This window comes from Carassius gibelio, chromosome B11 (genome assembly GCF_023724105.1).
Source record: "Carassius gibelio isolate Cgi1373 ecotype wild population from Czech Republic chromosome B11, carGib1.2-hapl.c, whole genome shotgun sequence".
NCBI classification, from domain to species: domain Eukaryota; kingdom Metazoa; phylum Chordata; class Actinopteri; order Cypriniformes; family Cyprinidae; genus Carassius; species Carassius gibelio.
In genome coordinates, this window is record NC_068406.1 from 5628714 (window position 1) to 5654426 (window position 25713).

Sequence of the window (25713 nt, forward strand, 5' to 3'; positions counted from 1 at the left end):
ATGGAGGCAGGATTCTGACATCAGCTCGCTCAGAAGAAACTCAAATGACTTCCGCTTACATTAGAGTCCAAAAAACATCACAGGTTACAACTATAACAGTGATTTTGGGGAATGTAGCTATTAATGAAAACGATTTGACATCAGTGGTATCTTGAGTGCTGGGCTTCTGTCAGAACAGATTGCTTATTATAAATTCACTTTATAGTTGATGATTAGAGGCAAAAATAAGCACATTTGTATGTTTGTTTGTAATATTAGCTCGTATATTCAGTCTTACTATGTGTCTTTGTTTAAATATACTGTGCTGTGATTGAATTTGCATGTTGTTGTTCAGGTTTTAAGATATTTCTTCATTCATTTTTTGATTCGACACATTTAAGGCATTTTCCCAAACAACTTGTAAATTGTGTCAAATTTTCACTTTTCACATCTGTATTGATATATTTCATGGGGCTTTTATTTTAAAGTGTTTCCAAAATGTAATGTCCAGAATGTGAATGCTGGCAAACGTAATAGTTCATTCAAGCATACAACACATGCACATGCTGCTGAGATATTAAGAGAAGTGTAGACGTGTGCTGTTCTAGCATAGCCATCCTTTGTGTCTCACTGCCTCTTCTTTAACAACCAGTGTGGCATTTTCCCTTCTCTTCTGTCTGCGTATGCCATCACAACAGGTGCATCATGCAGAAGTGTTTAGTTCTAGATGCCAATGATTCATTTCATAACTGCAGAGCTGAAAGAGAAGCCTTGATCCTCCTTTAAGCTGTAATATAATGCAAATGTTTTCTTCCATATCGCAGGTGATGCTGTTGGCTTGCCCACACGCTTGACACTGGAGATCAGTGCATTTGATGTGTAAGGGAACAAGTGCATTCTGTGTAGAAACTGTGCCGAGTTGATATTCTATTAATTCTGTTCTAGAATCCTACTATCAAGTCTTACTACAATATATAGGTTCATTTATTGTAAAACAAGGTTTCATTTCTTCTTCTTTTCTCTAGTTTACCTCATTAGCTAACATGTACATTAAATTAATATAAACATCTGTCAACGTTGGTTAATGCACATGGTACATCCCATTAAAAAAGGGAAGTTTTAAAAAGTTTTAAAGCTTTGTTTAAAAAAAAGGGAAGAACCTGAGAGTTTAATTTAAACAATTTTCGAAACCTTATAAACACCTAAATGAATACAAAGAGTACATTTCTATGTTTTTAAAGACTATTTTCCTTTGCTTTAGACACTCCTAGTTGTCACTGACCTATATATTGACATAGATTTCTTTTCTTTTTCTCACGTTGCATACAGTATAAAACAAGCCGCTCGCAGCTATACTCTACAGTGGTTTTACCCTGAGCTGTAATGTGTTAAGCTGTTATATCCATATCCTGGTTGTTGCCAAATCAAATCATATACAATACTGGTTACGTTATGTTGTTAAAACACAGTGTATCAGTGAATGATGATAATCTAGAGTATGTTTCAGTGATGGAGACTCGCCGACTCGCTGCCGTCCAGTTTCTGGAGCTCTGTACAACACAAACACATTAAGAGCCTTCAAAACCACAGACAGGAAAGCTCTCCTGAATAAAGCAGCCAATGAGGTGCTGCACTTTTAATCACTCTTCATTAATTGTGCCTCTGGATAGTGTATTTATTTGCACTGGCTGCCTGCAGAGATCCACCGAATGAATGATGTGCTTTCCTTCACTGTGTATCTGGATGCTGAGCATCCTTCTCCATCATCTGATAAATTACCGCTGCCATTCTTAATCTCCTCTTAATACAATTTCGTTGACTGCCTGCTTTCTGCAAATGGTAATAACACAATGAAGATTGCTGTGGCCAAACAGCACAGACCTTTGCATATAAGGCAGGGATGCAGCTTTCTGCCATCTGTTTCCTTTCACGCAGCACAAAAATGAACCAAAACTAGTTTTTTATTAATTTTCGTAATTTATTATTCGAGTAAAAACATATTTCTCGTATAGATTAATTTATTGGCTATATATAGCTTAGATTTATTATGTTTTTCTCCTCCCTCAGAAGCCCTGCATGTGTGTGGTGTGATTTGAAGACGTGAATCCTCATGTTCTGCTGTTTGCTGCTTTTTGCTCATGTAAAACGAATCCCCGGGAAACACATGTTAGTATTTTTAACAGATCACAGACACTTATCCTTTCTGATTTAATTCAATTCTAATTTAAAATAATCTTGTCGGTTAACGAGTGTCGGTAGTTGGTTAGGAATAATAACCGAAATAAACCTTAATAGAAAGGTAATAAAAACATCATCAAAGAAGTCCATGTGACATCTGAGGGTCAGTTAGAATTTGTTGAAGCATCGAAAATACATTTTGGTCCAAAAATAACAAAAACTACTTTATTCAGCATCGTCTTCTCTTCCGGGTCTGTTGTGAGCGCGACTGCTGATGTACAAAGCTGCTGACGTGTTATCTTGTTATTGGGCGCGCTCACAACTGACCCGGAAGAGAAGGCAAAGCTTAAATATTGTACACAAAAGTGCTACAAGTGATTAGTGATTTTGTCCCAGAATGTGTTTCACATTGAGAAATGCGTAATGTTTACACTATTGCATTTGCATAAACTGTATCAGGAATAATTTCTGGTCATGTCCTTATAACTGATACTGGTGATGTTGTCTTCTTCACAGATCTGGAGCGTTATTCAGTCAGGTGCTGCGCTGGAAGACTCCTCCATCCTAAACACATTCATCCTCTTGACATTTATGGTTTGTATGCCAGCATATTAGAAAATGCCCTTATGAATGTACGTCCTTTCAGCCGTTTGTTTCTGACTGGTCTTTTTGTTTATCCAGGATCTGAAAAAATATAATTTCCCTGCCCTTTGCGTTCTGAAGGGGATCTGGCTGGAGCACAGCTTCTCTGCAAAACAGGTGCGAAGGGGAGCCACTCCTGACCAGGATGTTTCCTGTGGAGGATAATGAGCTATTAGCCTACTTAGCATGTGCTGATTAGATTTTGTAATTCAATGTTAATTATTTGAATGCATAATGTTGTTGCATAATGCATAGTGTTCATGTCGCTCAATTGGTAGAGCATTGTAAGATTGGGGGTTCGATTCCCTGGGAACATATAATAGGTAAAAATTGATAGCCTGAATTTACTGTAAGTCGCTCTGGATAAAAGCGTCTGCTAAATGCATAATAATGTCATACATGAGTGACGTGCCATAAACAGTGGCACTAAAGTGTATCTGACAACCTTTTCTCTTTATATCTAAGATACAGTATGCCATTAGTAAGTGAAGATTTACAACAGATTTTGGAGCCACTATATGTTAGAGAGTACACTTCAGCTCTTGCCTAAATATTTTCCAGCTTTATTATCATTGCATTGTGTTTCAAGAGTTAATGAGGTGGACTGATTACTTTGATTGATTTGAACTGTTTCACAGATATTAAGCTTGCAATCGGCATATGATTATCTTTGTGTCTCAAGTGGAACGACGGCAGTCCCACATTTTCTGCTCAAGTACACAGAAGAAAGTATTGAAGTCGCTTCTCTAAAAGACTTGAACTCCTTCTTCCCAGATCTAAAGAAGGTCATTTCCAACAGGTATAAACCGAATGTTCGGCAACTGAATGAGTCAATTGTACCGAACAGTGATGTGGAACAATCAAATAGAGATGTGCACTAATTCAGCAAACAGTGTGGAAGCATTTAAAAGTGTTTGACAGAGACGCAAAAATCATTATATAAGCACCGACAGCCAGAGAGTGTTTAGAGCTGCATCTCATGTCTCTGATGAGATGAGGAAGAGCTGTTGATGCTGGTTACTGTAAGAGGATTAAACAGTGAATAAACTGCAGAAGGTTATGTGTTCTGATCCACACACAAGCTACATGTGTTCTGAGTGCTTCCTCAAGGTATTTAAGCACAAGGGAAGAAATCAGGTGAATGGAGACAGGTGGGGATTAATCAATTAACCAAACAAGAACAGGAAAATGACCAAATAAGGAAACTCAAAGTCCATGACTGTAACTGTTCACCCCCTGCCGGAATGGTGCATCCTCGCACTAAAAGAGGAATACCAGCTGAGGGAGGGTGGGGCTTCTGGAGGCGGGCATGGGGCAGGCAAAGAGGGGGCAAGGAGCTTGGAGCCCGGGTGGAGTGGATGGAGGGAGGAGCCCGGAGCAGGATGGTGCTCCAGAGACCAGCCAGGATGACCACAGTGGAGTCAATGGCGGGAGGAGCCATGGTGGAGGAGGAGCCGGTGACACCAGGGGGCTGACTGACGGAGACTGCGCCAGTGGGTGAGGAGCCCAAGATGGAGTAGAGCAGCCACAGAGTCAGGGTGATGCAGAGGGTCCGGAGGTCCGCTGAAGGCATCAGCGACCGAGGTGGAGGCGGGGAAGCAACTGAGGACGGAGGTGGAGCCGGAGGGAAGGAAGAGCCTGACAGAGCAAGAGGGATGGAATGACGAGTCCCGAGGCAGCGGATGGTCGACGACTGACCAAGGTGGAGCCGGAGGGACTATGGAGCCCAGTGGAGCTGGTGGGATGACAGGCCACTGTGAAGACGAGGGAGCAGGGTGCCAAGGCAGAGCCGCAGGGTCGAAGGACAGAGGTGGAGTCCAGGGCTCGGAGGCTGGAGGCGGAGACAAGGAATTCACATGCCAAGGCGGAGCTGGAGACTGGAAGTCCCGCAGCAAACCATCGCGCCCAGATGGCGCTGACTGAGGGTGAGCTGCGGGATGAGGTGAGGTCGAGGAACTGGCTGGTCTAGGAGGAGATGAGAGAGGGAGGCCGGGAGGAAACACAGGGGAATCAGGGCTGGATGGAACCAACGGAGAAACAGGAGATACGGGGCTGGACTGAACCAGCGGGAGTGGAGCAGAGGAACAGACTGGTCTTGGAAGAGGCGGGACAGGGGGGCTGGGAGGGAATAAAGGAGGATCAGTGCTGGACTGAACCAGTGGAGAAATAGAAAATTCAGGGCTATGCGAAACCAGTGGAGACACAAGGGATTCGGGTAAAACTTCACAGAACCAGTCTATAAGGTCCATTTAAAAAAGGTCCATTAAAACCTCCATATAATTTACAGAAACCAATTGCAGCTCACCCTCAATCTCCACCAATAATCACAAGGTGCACGGTGTTGCCGGCTCACACACCTGGTTAGTCGCGATCGCAAGTCCTTTCTCCCCAACAGTGATTGGCTCAGGCTCTGCGGCTGCGGTGGGCTCTAGCTTTTGCTCAGTGCAGCGGGATGGCGGCTGGCTGGCTGGTCTCTGGTTCTGGAGTGGGGCTGGATATATACTCTTCAGCGGTGCAGATGGTGAACGAAGATCCATTTTTCTCCAGCACCCACTCCACAAAAGCGGCGAAATCCCCTCTGAGACCGTTCACTGGCAGGTGTGCCTTACACCGCTACAGAGCGAGCGGTCGGGGAAGTGGGTAAGGCATGCCAGATTGAGAAAGTCACTGGTTTGGTCCTCCAGCGATCCAGTTGCTCCAGGCACAGGAGTTGGACTGCTGGGATTGCCATTCCGAGAGGGGGGAAAACAAAAAACAAAAAGAAAGAAAAACGCCGCTAAATAGACTGGGTTCTTTTAATTATTGCGGGAGAATAGGGTCACATCCAACATAACTATACAATAAGATACAATAATCACGGACAAGGAGGAACTAAACAGGGGTACCCAGGTGGGGATTAATCAATTAACCAAACAAGAACAGAAAAATGACCAAATAAGGAAACTCAAAGTCCATGAATGTAACACTTATATTGTCCGAAAAGATTTCCATTTTTAATAAATGTTGTTCTTTTTAGCTTTTTATTCATTAAAGAATGCTGAAAAAGTGTCATGGTTTTACAAACATATTGTGCAGCACAACTGTGTTCAACATTGATAATAATCAGAAATGTTTCTCGAGCATTAAATCATCGTATTATTCAGATTTCTGAAGATTATGTGACACTGAAGACTGGAGGAATGATGCTGAAAATTCATCAGTTACATTTTTAAGTATAGTAAAACATTATTTTAAACTGCATTATTTCACAATATCAGTGTTTTTTCTGTATTTTGATCATATAAATGCAGCTTTGATGAGCCTATGAGACTTTGTTACAGAACAGGTAAAAATCTTACGTGTCCAAATAAACATCAAAATGTGGTGTATTTTTAGGAAATGCGTTGCAGGTGGAAGATTTTGTAAATACTGCTGCATTTTGCAGCTTTCATTGTTAAATGTCATAGTACTCCATCTGTGCTGACTCTTCCAGCCGTCGTCTCTTTGTAATGGTGAGTGTAAGGTCACTCAGAGACCATGTGTGTGTGTGTGTGTGTGTGTGTGTGTGTGTGAATGCCAGGGCTTCACAGCTGGATGTGCTGGAGGTTCTGTGCTTCAGAGACAGGGCTCTACAAGGGAGCTGCTCGATTCGGCCCAGCATCATCTTTGGTGTCAAGCTGCCAGACCTCACGGTGTCTGCAGGTAATTCATCATCTTCGCCTGAGTGCTTCAGAACAGCTGCATAAAGGCTGGGCTTTTAACTGGCTTCAGGAAACACCATTTAAATGTTAATACAGAGTCCACAGGTTTCAGTTTTGTAGCTCATAATGAACCGTCGGTTTCATCCTGCTAATTATCCAGAATATGGAAATGGAAATGTTCAATGCTTTAGCTCTTTTCTTACAGATACTTTCTATTTTGTCAAGCCTAACAATCTTGTTTTGCTCATAATAACTATATTCTTTGGTTTTACTCCTTGTGATACATGGTTAAGGGAATTTTGCATTAATGTTCCTCATATTTATAATCACGTGGAAGTCATGGCTGGACAATTTCATGCTCTAGTCACCCCGATGCTAAAAATAAAATTTAAATATGAATGGGAATATACTTCACAGATATAATTTCTAGGGTTGCCAGTAATTGTGGCCAGCATGCATTTGAGAAAAAACATTTATTTCATCTTGAATTTTTCTCCCCCCTTTCAATTGTTTTCTTTCAATGATAGGTTAGAATTTTGTGTATTTTTTGAATGAAAGATCAAAAGGATAAAAAATGCAGATTTATTTTCACGGCCACCTTTGCTCATATTTTCCAAGGGTTCCAGTATTAGTGGAGGTTAATGTACACCAGTAATCATGGCAGAAGTAAATCAGCTGATGATGATCAGATAAATTGCAACAATTGTCAGGATCTTGGCAAGGGAGGAACTCAGGTGCAGACAGGGATTCTCAAACAAAGGGTTTATTACAAAAAGGGGAAACAAAAACCCACGAGGGGGAAAACACGGAGCAAGGTAAAGACTAAATAACTAAAACAGGACTGGACTGACAAGATAAACAAGGACTCTAAATACTAACTATAAACAAACACTCACGGTAATACAAACACTTCTTAAGGAACAATCACAATCACAGGTACAATCACAATGACAATGAACCGACGCAAGACAGAGCACACTAGGAGATCTAAATAGGGGGAACAATCAAGACACGACAGGTGGCACAGATGGGACAATCAAGACACGACTAGGTTAACAAGGGGGGCGGGGCAAGGGAACGACAACACAAGCACATGGCCCAAAGACAAGGCCATGTGCTTGAACACAAAACACGGGTCTGCCATGATCCTGCCTCAAGACTAGGAAAAAATCAAGGACACGAGGGCAGGATCATGACAGAACCCCTCCCTTAAGGAGCGGCTTCCAGACGCTCCTCAAGGGAACATCAAACACGGGACATGACTGACATGACAGACTGGGATACCGACACAAACCAACAATACATGACAAATAATAACAACGGCAAACATGAATACACAATGGCAGGGTTAGGGTGGCAAATCAAAAAAAACAAACAGGGAAGGGGAGGAGGCGGGAGCACAAAGTTCATGGGGGACAGGCCAGGGTGGGTGGGAGGGGTAGGGATTTTAGGAGGACAGGACGAAGGCTGACGACGGGGGGTACGGGCAGGTCTGGGTGGTGAGGGGCGGGGAGGGGTCTCGGGACAGCTGGCAGAGGACATGACAGGAGCAGACACGGGACGCGGGGCAACACTTACGGGACGCGGGGAGACGACAGCTGGACAAGGGGGAACAACATCTACTGGACACGGGGAGACAACAGGACACGGGACATCTACGGGACACGGGGCAATATTCACTGGACGCGGGGCAACACTCACTGGACGCGGGGCAACACTCACGGGACGCGGGGAGACGACAGCTGGACAAGGGGGGACAACATCTACAGGACACGGGGGGACAACATCTACTGGACACGGGGGGACCACAGGACACGGGGCCACATCAACGGGACACGGGGCCACATCAACGGGACACGGGGCCACATCAACGGGACACGGGGCCACATCAACAGGACACCGGGCCACATCAACAGGACACGGGGCCACATCAACAGGACACGGGGCCACATCAACAGGACACGGGGAGACAACGGCTGGACACTTGGGACTTCTGGGAACAGGGTCAGGGGACAAGACAGGACTGACGGGGATTTCTAAAATTTGGACAAGACGGGACAAATAATCAGAAAAGGCTTTAGCAGCCAGGACAATTGGCATCTCCTTACGAGATGAGACAGACTGTACAAGAGTCTTTGCTGCAGAGTCGGCCGCGGCTCTCTCCTCCGCTCTCACGACTGCAGACTTGAATACGGCTCTCTTCTTTGCCGGCTCGGGCACGCCAGCGCTCCTCGCTGCTGGCTCGGGCACGCTCACCGCTGCTGGCTCGGGCACGCCCACCGCTGCTGGCTCGGGCACGCCCACCGCTGCTGGCTCGGGCACGCCCACCGCTGCTGGCTCGGGCACGCCCACCGCTGCTGGCTCGGGCACGCCCACCGCTGCTGGCTCGGGCACGCCAGCTCTCGACGCTGCTGGCTCGGGCACGCCAGATCTCGACGCTGCTGGCTCGGGCACGCCAGCTCTCGACGCTGCTGGCACGGGCACGCCAGCTCTCGACGCTGCTGGCACGGGCACGCCAGCTCTCGACGCTGCTGGCACGGGCACGCCAGCTCTCGACGCTGCTGGCACGGGCACGCCAGCTCTCGACGCGGCTGGCACGGGCACGCCAGCTCTCGACGCGGCTGGCACGGGCACGCCAGCTCTCGACGCGGCTGGCACGGGCACGCCAGCTCTCGACGCGGCTGGCACGGGCACGCCAGCTCTCGACGCGGCTGGCACGGGCACGCCAGCTCTCGACGCGGCTGGCACGGGCACGCCAGCTCTCGACGCGGCTGGCACGGGCACGCCAGCTCTCGACGCGGCTGGCACGGGCACGCCAGCTCTCGACGCTGCTGGCACGGGCACGCCAGCTCTCAACGCTGCTGGCACGGGCATCCAGCATTGCCTCCTGTCTGCTGAGTTCCATTGTGGTCGGTTCATTCTGTCAGGATCTTGGCAAGGGAGGAACTCAGGTGCAGACAGGGATTCTCAAACAAAGGGTTTATTACAAAAAGGGGAAACAAAAACCCACGAGGGGGAAAACACGGAGCAAGGTAAAGACTAAATAACTAAAACAGGACTGGACTGACAAGATAAACAAGGACTCTAAATACTAACTATAAACAAACACTCACGGTAATACAAACACTTCTTAAGGAACAATCACAATCACAGGTACAATCACAATGACAATGAACCGACGCAAGACAGAGCACACTAGGAGATCTAAATAGGGGGAACAATCAAGACACGACAGGTGGCACAGATGGGACAATCAAGACACGACTAGGTTAACAAGGGGGGCGGGGCAAGGGAACGACAACACAAGCACATGGCCCAAAGACAAGGCCATGTGCTTGAACACAAAACACGGGTCTGCCATGATCCTGCCTCAAGACTAGGAAAAAATCAAGGACACGAGGGCAGGATCATGACAACAATAATATCCAGCACGTAAAGCAAATCCAGCGGGAATCCAGCATGGACATACATCCAGATAAATCACACTTTCAGTGGCCGCAATTCATTCAGAGCGAATCCTGCCTTTAAATAGCATTATGATTGGAGAAAAAAAATTCAGGAGACTAAAGTTTATGATGTAATCCGTCTGTTTATGGTTTCTGTTAGATCTGTTGATTTTCTTTGTACTGTGCAGTAAGTTCAGTCTGTGTGGATTTTCAGTTGTTGATTTCAAAGAAGGTCTAGAATGGTTTATTCTTCCTGAGCTGGGACATGTTTCTCTGCTCAGATCCTTCATTCGCTCCTCGGCTGTGAACTGAGGGTGGAGATTCCCTGACATTCACCCTCATTGCACATCAGACCTGTGAATCTCTGTGGGAGTTGCTGTACTGATGGTGTGAATTGCTGTGTGAATTAGGCTGAAACCGCCGGGTATGAAAGGACAACGCTGTAGGAACCTCATAAGAACAATTGATTCAAATTTGGTCGTTCCATTCTCACACAGATGGCCTCTTTCTTCGCTTTCTTAAACCGTCCATTCACCCTGTCTTTACGCCGCTGTCCTTGACTGGTGTGGCCCTTCTCCTTCAGATGCACTAACGTGGATGTCTTCACACTTCAGTGAGGTTTGCCCTTCTGAACTGTGATATTCACTTGCATTAAACAATCCAGTGATCTCACAATGTGCAATCCTGCATCATCTCACCAGAATTAACCAACACAGTCACGTATATGAGTGATGATGCATCCATCTCTGGGCACCATTCACTCAATGTTTTCTTGTATACAAAACCAGATAGTCAATATGGTTTGATCAACTACTAATTTTTAATACCAAAAAAAAAAAAAAACCTTGTCTAGTTTATGATCATTTGACTGCAAGTCATAGTTCACCCAAAAATGAAAGCTGAAAATGTCCTCACTCTCAGAGATCAGGATGAGTTTGTTTCTTCATGAGATCTGGAGAAATGTAGCACTGCAGCAGTGTCTCATCAATGGATGCTCTGCAGTGAATGGGTGCCGTCAGAATGAGAGTCCATACAGCTGATAAAAACATCACAATAATCCACAACTCTCCTGTCCATCAGTGAACATCTGGAGAAGACAAAAGATGAAACACATCCAACATTAAGATGATTTTAACTCAAACACACAGAGTCTATAATCCAGAATAACACTTCCTCCAGTAAAAAAGTCTGAACTTCAAATGTTTCTTTACAATTGTTTAACTGTATGCTGTTTATGTGTAGCAATTTGTTTATGCAGTGTGTCCAAAGAGTGTGGGTTGAACCTCGCAGTGTCAATCTCAGTGAATGAATGGACCCTAAAAGGTAGTAAACATCTGGCCTCAGTTTATACTCTCTGAAATGGTTTTCTCAGTCATATGTGACACATTTAGTTGATTTCCTCAAGGCTCGCTGAGTCTTCTGTCGACTCTGGTCCGTCTCTGGATCTGGATCAGGTCGTGTCGACGAGGTGTCTGTTGCTGGGAGCTGAAGAACACTAATGGTAAGAACCATCTGCTTTGATTTACATGTGATTATCGACAGTTATCACATCTGACAGGTGTCAAAAAAGCTTTCCTTGCCTTCGGTATGGATTTCTTGGCTTGCTTTATGTCATTCAAGTGCTTACTTGCCTTTGGCATAATTGCTTTTTGAAATAGTCGTAAGCCAAAGAGTAATTATAAGTCGCAGATGCTTCCATCTCAAAATGATAGTGGTGTCACTTGAAAATGCAGTTAATTGTGAGCATTAGAGTGTTTTTATGCATGATTCATGAGAATTGTGGCTTACATGAGAACACACCCAAAGAACCGTGACCCTTTTATAGCAGAATAGCAATATTTCAGTGTTTTATCCAAGTGAAAGAATTACAACAGAAATATATTACTATATCTGTGATATTCTAATATTCAATGAATTACTAGCATTATCAGTATTATTTTAAGTGATAAAAGTAGTGATGAACGCAGCAGTAAACTGTAATATAGAAGCATAACTCATTCAGAACTGTAGTGGTCCAGGTTTCAACAGAGGTGTGAAGAGAAAGTTTTAGAGTCAGGGACAGCTTGAACATACAGAGCTCTGAGCTGTGTTTGTTTAAATAGGAGTCGAGGGTGAACATTTTCATGAATGCCATCTTTGCTTTGTTTTCACATCGGTTTACTGGTTTCAGAGAAATTACACAAACTGGTGCTCTTTACTGGGAATGTATTAACTGTGCTTGACTATACTAGGCCTCTGGATATCTGCCTGGCGATAGTGATCAGTGTTGGGGAAAGTTATTTGTAAAAGTAGTGCATTACAATGTTGCATTACTCACTAAAAAGTTAATTTTTATGGGATGTAATGTGTTATGTTAGTTTTGTGTTACTTTTTAAAATCTTGACAGGGTTTGCTTGTTTGCTTTTAATATAGACACATTTCTGTCACACGCTTGAGTTATTCGGCCAATCACAGCGCACTGGATCGCTGACCAATCAGAGCACACCTCGCTTTTCAGATCGATGAGCTTTGTAAAAATCAAGGCGTTTCATAATGAGCATAGAGAAGCAACAATAATGTACATTATGTGGAAAAGAAGTTTTTTTTTTTTTTTACCTTAAACCGCATAAACCCATTGCATTACACCAAATACACAAAATAATGTCCTTTTTAGCAGCAACATATGACCCCTTCAAAAAGTAATGGGTTACTTAACTAGTTACTTTAACAAAGTACTCTGATTAAATAACGTGTGTTACTTGTATTGTGCTACCCACAACACTGATGGTGATCTCCATTAATTAAGCATCATTTGATGAATAACTGCTTAGAAAATGTACACAAACATCCCCTTTAAATAAAATGACGTTTACCTGTCAAATAGCACAAACCTTTGTCTATAAAGCGTGAGAAGCTCTAGGCAGGTGCTGTTTGGGGTCGGTTGAACAACTAGTTACAACAGACAGAAATGTTGTGAACTGTGTATAATTATTGGCACAGTTACAGAAAGCAAAACCATCCCTCCCTCGCACCCCACAGACCGATCTGTGTATTTATTAGACTAATGATGCATGAATAAATGCGGCTCATTTATATTGATCTGCTGAGAGATCCTCTCATGCATCACTGATCAGGGTGTGAGGACCAGAAGCAGATTCACGTTTGTTTTGTTTTCACTGCAGTAGATCAGTGAACTCCCTTCTGGATGAAAGAAAACTTTTATTAATTGACTTGCTTGACTAATAAAGGTGAAAAAAAACAAACAAGGAACTTTGGGTGGGGAGTCCTGAACGCGAATCCAACAGATGATGAGATTGAAACTGGTTAGTGAGTCTTTTAGAGCTTTTAATTTGAAGTGAGTCACTTGGATCAGACTGCACTTGTTGTGCTTTTGTTAGTTGAGCTGACAGTGAGACATCAGGAGACAGTTATGACATTTCTAATTATGCTGTTAAGTAACATGTTAGGTGATTGTGCAGGAAACACACCGCAGATCAGTGTGTTAAAGCACTACACTGTTCACTTATTTATCTCTGCATACTAAACCACAGCTGCAGGTAACATAGCATTCACTTAAAAATTACAAGTAAAATAGATGCTACAGAAATGTAGATAAACCAACCAGTCATCTTCACAAATCACCAATTTACTAGTTCCATCGCTAGTTCTTACTGTTTAAAACTAGCCATCTCCCCCATTTCTTCGTTTGGAGAGTCTTTTTCTCAGATGTGTTTTGTACATGTTGTCCGTGTGCTGTAAGCTGTGTGAGGTGGTAACATCAGACCCATGTGACTCAGACTTTCATATTCAGGACTCTGTGTGGGAACACTGTTGGCAGGTGTTGATTTCACTATCAAATCCCCTTCACTTCCCATGATTCATCATGCTGCCAGCTTCAACTAATGTCATTCCAGCAGACAGCGCTTTCCTGATGCATTATTGTGACTGTTACTTCTTTAGTTGATTTGAGATTATTACAAAGAGTTTTTAATATATTGAGTTTTCACCGTTGATTTAGAAATCTGGGTTTTTTGTTTTGTTTTTTCCCAACAGGTTTTTCTACAGGATCCATATTTTACACTGGACAGCAAATGAAAACAATTTTGTACAAATACTATTATTATAACAATAAAATAATTGTCCATCAAAATGCATTAATACTCACTTGAACTGCATATGCAGAATTCTAAACACGATCTGTGTCCCTGCAGCACAGAAACAGTCATCAGGAGCACAGGTGTATTTGTAGCAATACACAACAATACACTGTACAGGTCAAAATGATTTCTCTTTTATGCCAAACATCATTAGGATATTAAGCAAAGATCATGTCCCATGGAGATATTTTGTCAATTTCCTACCGTAGATATATGAAAACTTAATTTTTGATTAGTAATATGCATTGCTAAGAATTTCATCTGAACAATTTTAAAGATGTTTTCTTAATATTTAGATTTTTTTGCTCTCTCAGATTCCAGATTTATAATAGTTGTATCTCAGACAGATATTGTTTGATTCTAGCAAACCACACATCACTGGAGAGATCATTTACACATCTTTCAGATGATGTGTACATCTCAAATGGACCCTTATGACTGGTTTTGTGCTCCAGGGTCACATTTAGGCTGAACAGTCACAGTTTACTAAATGCATAAATGATATTCTGAATGAGAATGACATCTGATCATGTCTGAATCTAAATGAATGGGAAAATACTTGAAATGGACTTGAGTGTGGCAGTTATTAATAAGCTTTCTGCTCAATTAAAGATGCACCTAAATATTTGCATTTGCAATCAATGATTTGTTGACTAGTTGATAAATAGCAGTTCATGTAACAGTTTCATATTTTCACATAAATCTTAAGGAGGATAAATTTAAACAGACATGGAACTCTAAAAGAGATTTATTCAAATGAGTTCAAATTGACCCACCAATGTCATAATCATAAAAAAAAAACAGAATATATGTCATTTACAATATTACCAGAGGAGTGCAGTGTTAGAGCAGAAGGCAAATATGTGTGTGTTTCATGAATTGAAAGTGCCACTACAGATGGATTTCTGTGCACAAAAGCCAAATTCATTGTTTAGTGATTAGATGTCACAGATAACCATAGCTTCGATTTTATTTCTAAGGCAGGTTGATGGGTCAGTGTTCGTCACTGTAGCTTTAGTTTCTGTCTAAACGCTGAAATGAAGGCAGAAATCCTCACATTACACTCTTGTTGGTCAAGTTATTATCTGTTCACACCTCAGAAGGGCCTCATTATAAAAGTCTCTTGCTTGCCAATTTCTTCATTTGCTCCAAATGTTATTTTTCAGAGTGCAAAGAAAGAACGGAGGCGCTAAAACAAGAGCGGGAGTGATATGGTTATGTAAGACGCGCAGCATCTGATCAGCTGAGCCGGACGCTCGTGTGTGTGTGTGTGTGTGTGAGAACGGAGGGGTCTTATTGAGGCATGTTTCAGTACACCTGTCAGTGTTGACAGCTGCCCATCTGTCCGCCGTTGTGATGAAACTGTCTGTCTGCTGTGTGACTGTGGTCATCATTAATTCATCTGCTCATCCTGTATAGATCTGCTCCCCCGTTTGGCTAATTATGCCACACGTTTAACCTTCACAGAACCCCTGATTGTGTCGGCCCAATTAGACGGGCCGGATATCCACACAGCAATTACGACTCTCTCTCAGATGATGTCTGATTCACTGCTCACCTCGCAGAGCTGATATCGTGTCTTCTGTTGCTGAGTAGATGCTGGATCAGTAGATGTGGTCAGGTTTCCAGTGCTCCTTTCTCAGCTTTGATGCGCATCTCAGAGCTCCACGCTTTTTGTGTGTTTCTTCCCTCTTTCTTGAGCTTAACATTGAAGCTTCATCTCACTGTGTCAGGTTAAATTCAGTTTCTGATGAAGCGTTCCTTCGGATACGGCAGTCAAAGACAACGTTAGGAGACATGAGTGTCTGGAGTAGGCAGTGACTCCTTTTTATTAGAAGCTTGAGATATATTTGAAATATATATTTCTCAAAAAGCATTATTGAAGCAGTTTTGTTTTAAAATAACATTCAACATCAAACTCAACATGAAGGAAGCCTTTTTTTTTTTTAAACACTTGCCATGAAATCTATATAACAGCAAAAGAAGCGCCTTTAAACACCCTTAAAGTCAAAATGCTTCTTGATCAGTAAAATAGATCACAAACATATACATTTGTTATTCAAACAGACATTAACCCCTTACTAGTAACCCCCCTTTTTTGGCATGGAGACCGAAATTACATACCCAAAATAAAAAGGTTTCTGCTCATGATTCTTTCTGACTAGATACATAATCAACCTTTGCTCACAAAGCTGACACTTTAAAGTTTGCTGTTCAGGAATCAGAATCACTCAGACTGTTATGATAATAGAGATATATAAGCTCAAACATAAAAATAAAAATATCAAAAACATATGTTTTAAATGTATTTTAAAAAATGTTGATGTAGGAAATGAGTTTGAAAACACAGTGTAGCTAAGGCCACAAGTCTTCCAAAACTTCATAAAAAATTTCATAATCGAATCTGTAAAACTGTGAATTTTATGAAATATTTTCTAAGGCCATGTCATGTGTGTTTTTAGAGAAGGCTAATCAGATTGATTTATGGCCCTTGTCATCTCTGTAAGATCTCACATGTAAACACTGATGTGTGTTTTATATGTGTGTTTGGCTGTGAAAACTGCCCGAATCATGATTGTATTGTTCTCACCAAACGAGTCTTTCACACCTCCGCCAGGTATGACACATTATCTGCATTATTCTTTTATCATTATTCTTTTGTTTTTATTCCACCTTTATTAGCCTTGATTGTGGTTTTTCAGGCTTTACAAAGACACAAAGCAGCGATCTCACTTCAGTCTCTCTTTGCATTTAGCCCTTATTTATCAAAAGTCTTACTATAAAAATACAACAAAACATTTTCTTACGACCTTACGTGAATTATTGAGACAAAAATGCATTATGAAGAAGAAAAGCACCTGCTATTAGTAGCATTGGTGCTAACGTTAGCATCAAGCTACATCTGACAATTTATGAAATTATTAATACACTTTTACTCAAAACTCACTTTAAACCCTGATCGAGTGTTTATAATAACTTCCTTTAGCGATCAGGGGTGGAATTTGGTCGTTTACTGTTGTAAAAATATGTTATTTGTAGCCTTTTTCATCGCTGCACAAGTTAGCATTTCCGATGTACATTTTCGATTTTTTTTATAAAAACGCCCTAGATCTCAAGAAATTCTCATACCAAGCTTTACTATCGTAATCGCGGGTTTATTATTCGGATATTTTGTGTGTACAGAGGTGTTTCAGTGTTGTTTTGGCCAGATAACTACCAGGAAGTGTGCAGGAAGCATGTGACACGATGGGGCGGTGTCCAGATATGAAACTCTAAGACTGACGTTTGAAAGACCCAATCAGAGTCTGAGTCACACACCGCACGAGCTGTGACTACTGCACGCACACACAGATCGCTGGGAGAGGCTGTTTATCATCTGATCGTGTAAATCCGTGGAAAATGAATAGAAATGACGGATCTGTCTGAAGAAATATGAAGTAAACATCAGTAAATATATCCATATATCTCCGCAGATATGCATCTTTGGTCTAAAAATCCTTATTGACGCTGTTCAGTGAGTCTATGTGAACACAAATAAACCGCTGCTGACGTGACTGAATATGAGTGAGTTGTGAATTTCTATTCAAAATGTGGCATAATACGGATTTATTATTTTGCACTCCTGACATAAATCACTAAATATCTGTCACTGCAACAATGTTTTATCAAAATATTGGTCAAATATCGAAGCTTGAGTCTTTAAACTTTCCATTGATGCACAGTTTGTCCAGATGAAGTAAGACAGTGATGTTTAATGTGCTGTGAAAGTGAAACAATAATAAACTTGGCCCGTCAGCGATGTTTGCACGTAAAGGGTTTTAATATACTTTTGTCATTTTCATAATTTAAAAATGAATTTGTTTTGAAAATGTAAAAATATTGTATTTTTACTTGATGGTCACACCACTTCATATTTAAAGACCTTTTAAAAAAAATGTTGATAAGGGATATAAAAGTTTTTTTTTCTGAAATGTTTAAATACAGAAGTCAGGTTTATTAGTACGGCACTCTTTTTATACACATAGTTTAAAACTGCTTTACTTAATGAATCACTATGAATAAAAAAAGAACTAATTTCATGGTGTAAGATTTTAGTCATATTGCCCACTTTCAAACATTTGGAATGTGCCAGAATGTTTTTCTTTATCTTATTTGTTTTTAGTCCGTCAGTAATAGTATCAAAATATGATGTTGTTCTTTGTAATAGTCACCTCTGTTTTGCAGGCAAAGAACTAAAGTATATTTGAATACAGGAAAAAGAAAGATCTTGAGAGAAACTAGGCTACACTGCAGGCAGTTCTCCTCTGGCTATACACACAAAACATCATGTCAGCATTAGCTGTCTGTTACTATATTGTTTGAACTGTGGGAATTAGGTGTTTTTGAGCTCATCCAGGGTTTACAGATCAGACTGACATTGGTTTATCCAGAGGCAGGGAGTGTCAGCAGTTTGTCTTTTACGTGGAAGACTGAAAGGCCATGTAGACATCACTGAGTTTAGACGGTCACTCGGGCACATGCATTTTAAATTAAATTAGATTTATCCTTTTCATCTCAGTCATAGATTTGACTGACTTAAATAGGTTACTAGTAACTTTGGGCTGACTTTGCTTGGTTACATGAATACCTGGTTGATAATAATCTACTTCAGATACTTACATTTTTCCATTCTGATTTATGGTACAAAACACGGGATGTGAACAATAAACACCATACTTAATTTGTCTTGCTTGATATCAGTGCAGCCTTTGATGTAATGCATAACATGATTTTCATGCACTGACAGTGACGATCAAAGCTGGTTAGACTGTTAATAGAGTCACCCCCCCACCCCTAGTATATGTACAGTTTTTGTGGAGTCCCACAGGGCTCAGTTTTAGGACCTCAGTTGTTTATATTGTATACAGTATGTGTCCAGGAATGTAATGTAAACAGGAAGCATGGGGTAAACCTTTAGAGCTTTGAATATATACACAACTGTTTATTTTCAAACCTTCTGAAATGCAGAAATCTGTAAAAGGCCTGACATGTGACTTGTTAGATAATTGGATGAACCACATTTCAATTTCATTGATAGTGAGTGCAAACACTGACAGGAATTTATGCAGGAATCAGTGTTCAAAATAATTTTTACTTAGTTTTAAACACAATGTTTTGTCTTGTTATCTGTTGTGATTATATTATTCATTCCTTTCAGACTGTAAAGGGCTACAACATGAGCATCCCAATGCCAGGCCACCCGGTTAACTTTTCTGAGCTGACGATGGCTCAAGCTCAGCAGGATGTGGAACAGCTGGAGAAGCTTATCTCTGAACACAATGTTAGAGTCGCTGGCTTCTGACAGTCATCGCTGCAAGCCAGAGAAAGGTAGCATCCTCCCTCCAGTCTTTCTGTATCCTGTATTCATTTATTTTCTGCTCACATGGCTGCCTGACTTTTTATTGTAGGTTATATTCACAGTTTTTGGTAATTGCTACACAGAGTTTGTGCCACATATCTGATTTAAGAACCTTTAACTACAAATAACCCCTGCATGACATAATACGAGTTTTTTTTTTTGTATTTTATGCATATCATTCTAAAATAGGCACATATGTATGTTTATTATTTTTATTATTAATGAATAAATAAATATATATATAAATTTAAAAAAAAATGTATCATATTGATATGACTTAGTCTGTGTGTAATTGCATATTAAATATAGTATGTGCAAAAAAATGCAGTCCAACAAACCTACCAGTTGCAGAAAAAATTGCATTGGAATTTTGACTTTAAGTTTGCTTAATTGAAACCTAAATACGTGTGCTTCAATGCAAAATATAAACATTCTGACAGGTGTTTAATTTTCTTTAATAAAAAATAAAATAAGACCTGACATAAGGTAGAGATTTCACTTGATTCAAAAATATAGACTATCTATTGGATATGTTGTCAATTACCTACATTTGAATAGAAAAGTGGAAGCAATATGCCACTGAATTATAAAAATAACTGTTATTAATAATAATAGTATAGCTGCTAGGCCCCAAAGTCTGACAGCGAATTCAAAATAAAATCCAGTTTGAACTTGGAAAATAACAACATTTTGGAATAGTTTTGTGTAAAGCTTTTGGTTTACCTTCAGTGATATTGAGACCGTGAACCTTTTTAGAGAGTTAATTATGGCTGTCTCTCTCTGCAGTTGATAGTTAATGCTGCTCTGGGTTTGACACGTTTGTTGTAATGAGACACAGCCTTAAGAAACCCAAAGATTCACAGTCTGAAGAGTCCCCTTGTCTGCTTCCTCTAGCTCCTCGTCTTCCTCCACACCAAGTAGAGCTGAAGCATGTGTTTTCCACAGCTTGTGCTATTGTTTAGTTAAAGTGTGTAAACCCAGAACAGAGGTCTACAGTAAACATCAAATGCAAAATGTCAAGTCATCACAGTTAAAGGAATAGTTCACACAAAAATGAACACGAGCTGAAAATGTGCTTACCCTTAGGCCTTCCAAATCTGGAGAAATGCAGCATTGCATCAGTGTCTCATCAATGGATGCTCTGCAGTGAATGGGTGCCGTCAGAATGAGAGTCTGATATAAACTTTACAATAATCCACAGTAATCCAGTCCATCAGTGAACATCTGGAGCAGACAGAAGATGAAACACATCCAGCATTAAGATGTAACTTGCACGTTTGTTATCCAGCCACACATTTGTTTAGAGCTGTTCTGGACTGTCTAGGCTTGTAAACGATGCTTGATCTGAAGATGTTAATTGATGGAACAGAATTGCGTGGATCACTTGTAATGTATTTTTTTTTTTAGCTGTTTTGTTTGAATAAAAAAAAATTGGGATCCCCATTCTTAAAAATCTGAATTAGCTACAGCGATTTGTTATTATTATTTCTAGTTCTGTAGTATTTTTAGAGTCCTGCTTTGAAGTAGAAGAGTCTGTTTGTTAAGACTGTCCACCTATGACTCCCTGAGTGCGAAGACTACTAGCTAATGGCCTTTTACTGCAGGACACTAAGTTGTATTTCCAATTCTTGCTGCACCGAGGTCTCAGTCAGTCTGTCTGAGCTACAATAGAGCATTAGGGGAAATCCACACAAAGCACATTCACACGGTTCCACCTGGCATATTTCGAACATTTTGAACATATCTTATGCTTTAATCGTCTTGCACCGTGAGTGCTGTGTTCTTAAGACTGTTAAGTTACTTCTTTAAGAGTCAAGAGCCCTGCTTTGTTGTAGTCTTCTCGCTCTGTTGATCTCACATCTCTGATAACTCATCTGTAGTGACTGCTGGAGCAGGTGCGCCTCAGGAAACATCATCAAGCTGCTGCTTCAAGCCCGAAGCGCTCTGGTCATCTCTATAGCTCTGGTGGAAAATTACTCATTTCTTGGGAGTCACGAGTATTTGCTCTTTTTTATGTTTTTATAGCATAACCATTTACATATTTTTAACATTCATTTTAATAAACAGTAAATGAGATATAATTATTGCATTACAACACAGCCATTTGCAACCAAAACTGTGATTGATATTGCAACTTGTATTTTTTACCACAGAACTATTTTAATTTATTATTGAAATCAAATTATTGGTTTATAAATAGTTTTGCCATACACATAATTTTTAGGTGCAATTTAATGTTCAGTCAAAATTGGGAAAAAGCATTTTATTTCTTATTAATGCAAATATAACCATCTCTATGATAAAAGTGAGCTTTCGTTTCTTTCCTTACTCATCTTTCGTTGTGTCTGTCTTGTAATATAGGCATGTAATGATCCAGTCCAGTAATGTGGAAATGACCTCACTTCATTGGGTGTAACTGAACTCAGTTCTTCCGTGAATAAAACATAATTATCTGATCTGAAAAAAATTTAATATAAATAGGTAAACTGAGTGAATATATCTGTAAATATATCAGCCATCTTCTAAAAGTTGCCGACATTTATTTTGCACTTGTACACATATGATCAATTTAAGTACATCCAACTCTTTTAATTCAAAGGTTTCAGAGTATTTATCGGTCAAGGTTCATTGATTGATGAAAAGGCGTGGGAACTCCTATAGTGAGGCTGTAGACACTGTAGGCAATGCTTTATTTTGTTGTTACCCTGTTATAAGCTTGACTCTGGTTCGTTCTCCAACACACCTGGGCCTCGTCTTGGCTGCTCCCTCTGTAACGATGTGTGAGTTTTAATCAAGCACTTTCATTACTCAAATTAGGTTTTCCTCAATACACGTGTTATATTAGTAAATCAAATGTGTAGCGGAAACCAATCAGTCGCATGCTAAAGTGAGCTCGATTCAATGACACCATGTGCTGGAAATAACCTACAGTCTCCTACTGAGTTGATCCATCACCGAAATCAAATATTTTTACAGACTGAGAAATTAATGTTTGCTATGCGTGATTTGTCTTTACTCAAAGCTGTTAGTGATGTTTTGTTTAGTAGTCCACCAGAGACAGGACTCTGAACTGAAGAGTGTTACGTAATTGGGCGGTGACTTTTTTATGGGTTCTAACAATGACTGCCTGTCCTTATCCTAATCCTAGCTGTCATATGCTCGCTTCTTCTAGAAATATTTCTAGAAATACTAGAGTCTGTGGTGCTTTCATAACATTGATCTGCTTTATGGATCAGCAACACTCAACACACAGCGTGATTTTGGGAAGGGCTGACCAATAGCATATGAGGCAACTGTCCAAAACATTTCGAAAATAGTTTCATTTTGGTGACACTAGTGAAGCACTAGTGTCACACTTCATCTTACAGTAGCTTCATTTCCAGCCCTATATTTAAATCACTCTAAAAATGAAACCGGGGGAAAAGCAATTGTGCTGTAATGTCATATCTGGAGTGGATGTTGGTTTTTATGTATTTCCAGTCGGATGAGAGGGTATAGAAAGCTTTCATCCATGTGTACCATTGAAGGAAGACTTTAGAGACAGGCACTCAGTGTCCTAGATAGTGCTGGCATCCTCTCTTCAGATGCATTAAGCTGTTGTGAGGATAAAAGCCTTCAGACACAGGACAGCACCCTCGTATGATAAGAGCTACGACACCGCAGGGGTTTTCAGTGTCCAGCTTCACCCGAGGATGCCTTGGATTCAGAAACCACATTAATGGCAAATTCTTTGATTAATATTTTTTTAGATGTTGAAATATTTCCTCCATCTTAGTTTAAACAGAGGTGAGTTCATTATAAGCGAGCCATTAGTCTTCCCAAGTATTATGTGCTATTATTCATCTTCTGAAAGAGCAAAAAATAAGGTTGAAGAAAATGCAGAATCAAGCGATCATAAGCAGATGCATATGTAAAATAATGTGAATATTAAACATTAAACAGCATATAAATCAAAACTGCTAAATGTTACCGAATGTAATGTTGATTCAGGACGTAGTTTGGGACTGTGAAGCTTTTTTTGTGTGTGTCTGTTGATGGAAGCCATTGAAAACATCTATGTTTGGAACATAATTTTGACAAAAAAAAAAAACAACAACATGACTTTCTTAGCTTTTGTTCATACTGTTGCTTTTCCCATGAAACTTACCCTCTTCCAAGTTAATAAATAATAATAATAATAATAATAATAATAATAATGATACTAAGGTTTGAACATGCACTATAGATGTAGATTAAACGGCTGTGATACATAACACGCCTTCATTTATCTTAAAATCAAATAAAACCCCTTCTCATAAAGAAAGAACATGGTTTTGTTTTCAAGGAAAGATTAATGGTTATATGTGAATATAATGTTTTATAACAACCTGCATACAACATTCTTCATTCTTTCAAGCAGATATGTTTTTTATAGAGATTAAACTTTGATTATTTCCATAAAGTGGTTTATTCTAGAGCAGTTTTCTCTTTGTTTTGTGGTGTTTGAGTTACATTAATGATAAAGACAACAGCAACTAAATTAGGCTACTTTCGCTTTGAAACCGAATAAACCCATCTGCATCCAATATTCTCTCAACTATTTACACTCACTTAAGACATAACCAAGTGTTTTTATGTGAATACTCTCTAAAACAGACAATTTGGCAGCTTTTGTTGTGTATATTTATCAGTTCATGTGCTAAAAAGTCACAAAAGAGAAGTGAATTCAGTGCTCGTGTCCTGAGGTGCTTTCTGTGTGTGCGCTCACAAAACTGGACTGAATTGAGTTCTCTTTCAAATCTCACACTGTTTTAAATCTATACATATTAGCAATGTAACAATATCAGAATCTCACAAAATTATTATATTACGATATGAAGTCCACGATATGATATTTATTTTGATATTTTAAAAAAATGAATTGGGAAAAAAAATGATTTTTTTTTTTACATTTTACAGTTAAATTATTCTGTCTAATGGACTTGGAGAATTAAAGATTGAGAGCTCCAACTCGTGATCTCAACTAAGAAACTTGAGTCAGAAATAAGTCCTGAACTTTAAAGGAGACTCTTTTTATTTGTGATATAAATCCCATTCCCACTGGTGTTTTAGGAAGCCAGGGGTGTTGTTTCTTCCTGAGCTGTGTCTGGAGGTGTGTATATGTGTGTGGACCTCACCTGACACTTTCATTAGGTTTCCTGATCTCGATGCTGACCTGATTCCTGGCTCCGGTGTGTTATCCGGCTGTCAGTCTCTCATGTCTGTCAGACTTTGTGGCACTGGTGATGGGATGCTTCTGTTTGAGTATCCCGAAATATCAGCTTCTTCTGGTGTGCAATCTAGTTTGCATTTCATGCACTGAAGCGTGTTCTGTATTTAACACACAGGACGCATTAGGAATACACCAAACATAGCTTATGGAGAGCTTGATACTCAGTATGTTCCTCTTTTACTATTTCTGACACTTTGACTGGCTGCTATTTGAATCACAGTTATATCCTCAGGATTTGTGACTAAATCCAGCAGCAAAGCCCACCCCCCCCATCACCACACACACACACACACACACACACACACACACATAGGGCCCTGTTTTATCGATCTAAATGGAAAGTGTACCTCTCTTTGTCTCGCATCAGGTCAGTTATGAGCTCCTGTGCAGTATCTGATGCATGTATTTGTCATTTTAAGAATGTACGTAATTATTATGGAAATACACTGTTGAACGAGTGTTGCAGATCAAGAGTGTGTGATGTGTGCTGTTCATTGTGGGGATATTAACATCCTCAGTATGAGATGCCATTGAAGTTCACGCTGGTCTAAGCCGATCTGTTCAGCAGAGTTTATGCAGATGATAAGTGACTTCTAAAGAGGGTTTGTGTCTCTTCACACATTGTCTGCCACAGTAACGTTAATGTCTTTGAATTATCTTCTCAGCAAATAACTAATTTTAAGTTTAAAGTTTGCACGAGTTGATGCTAGTTGTAGCTTCAGACTCAGTTTTGTTTATGTCCGATTGTAATCCAGTCATATTTTCACTAATCCATTTCAAGCTAAATTGATTAATTTACAAAGTCGGCAAGTGTATGACACCTAGTGATTTAAAATCTGTTCAAAATCGGTTCACATTTTAAAAGCTGACTAGTTATTCCAGGCCTATTTTTTCCACACATTCAAAAAATGCTGCAAAGCTTGGCAGCCAGTTGTTATTTATTAGATGTATAATATAAAGCAAATAGTGAAGGAATGTGGTCTTCTTCCTGATTATATCACTC

At 40.3% G+C, this 25713-nt stretch overlaps 1 pseudogene; it reads left to right on the plus strand.

The window, feature by feature from the left end:
* Positions 1–24800, plus strand: LOC127967930 (ubiquitin-like modifier-activating enzyme ATG7; annotated as a pseudogene).
* Positions 24801–25713: the final 913 nt, after the last annotated feature.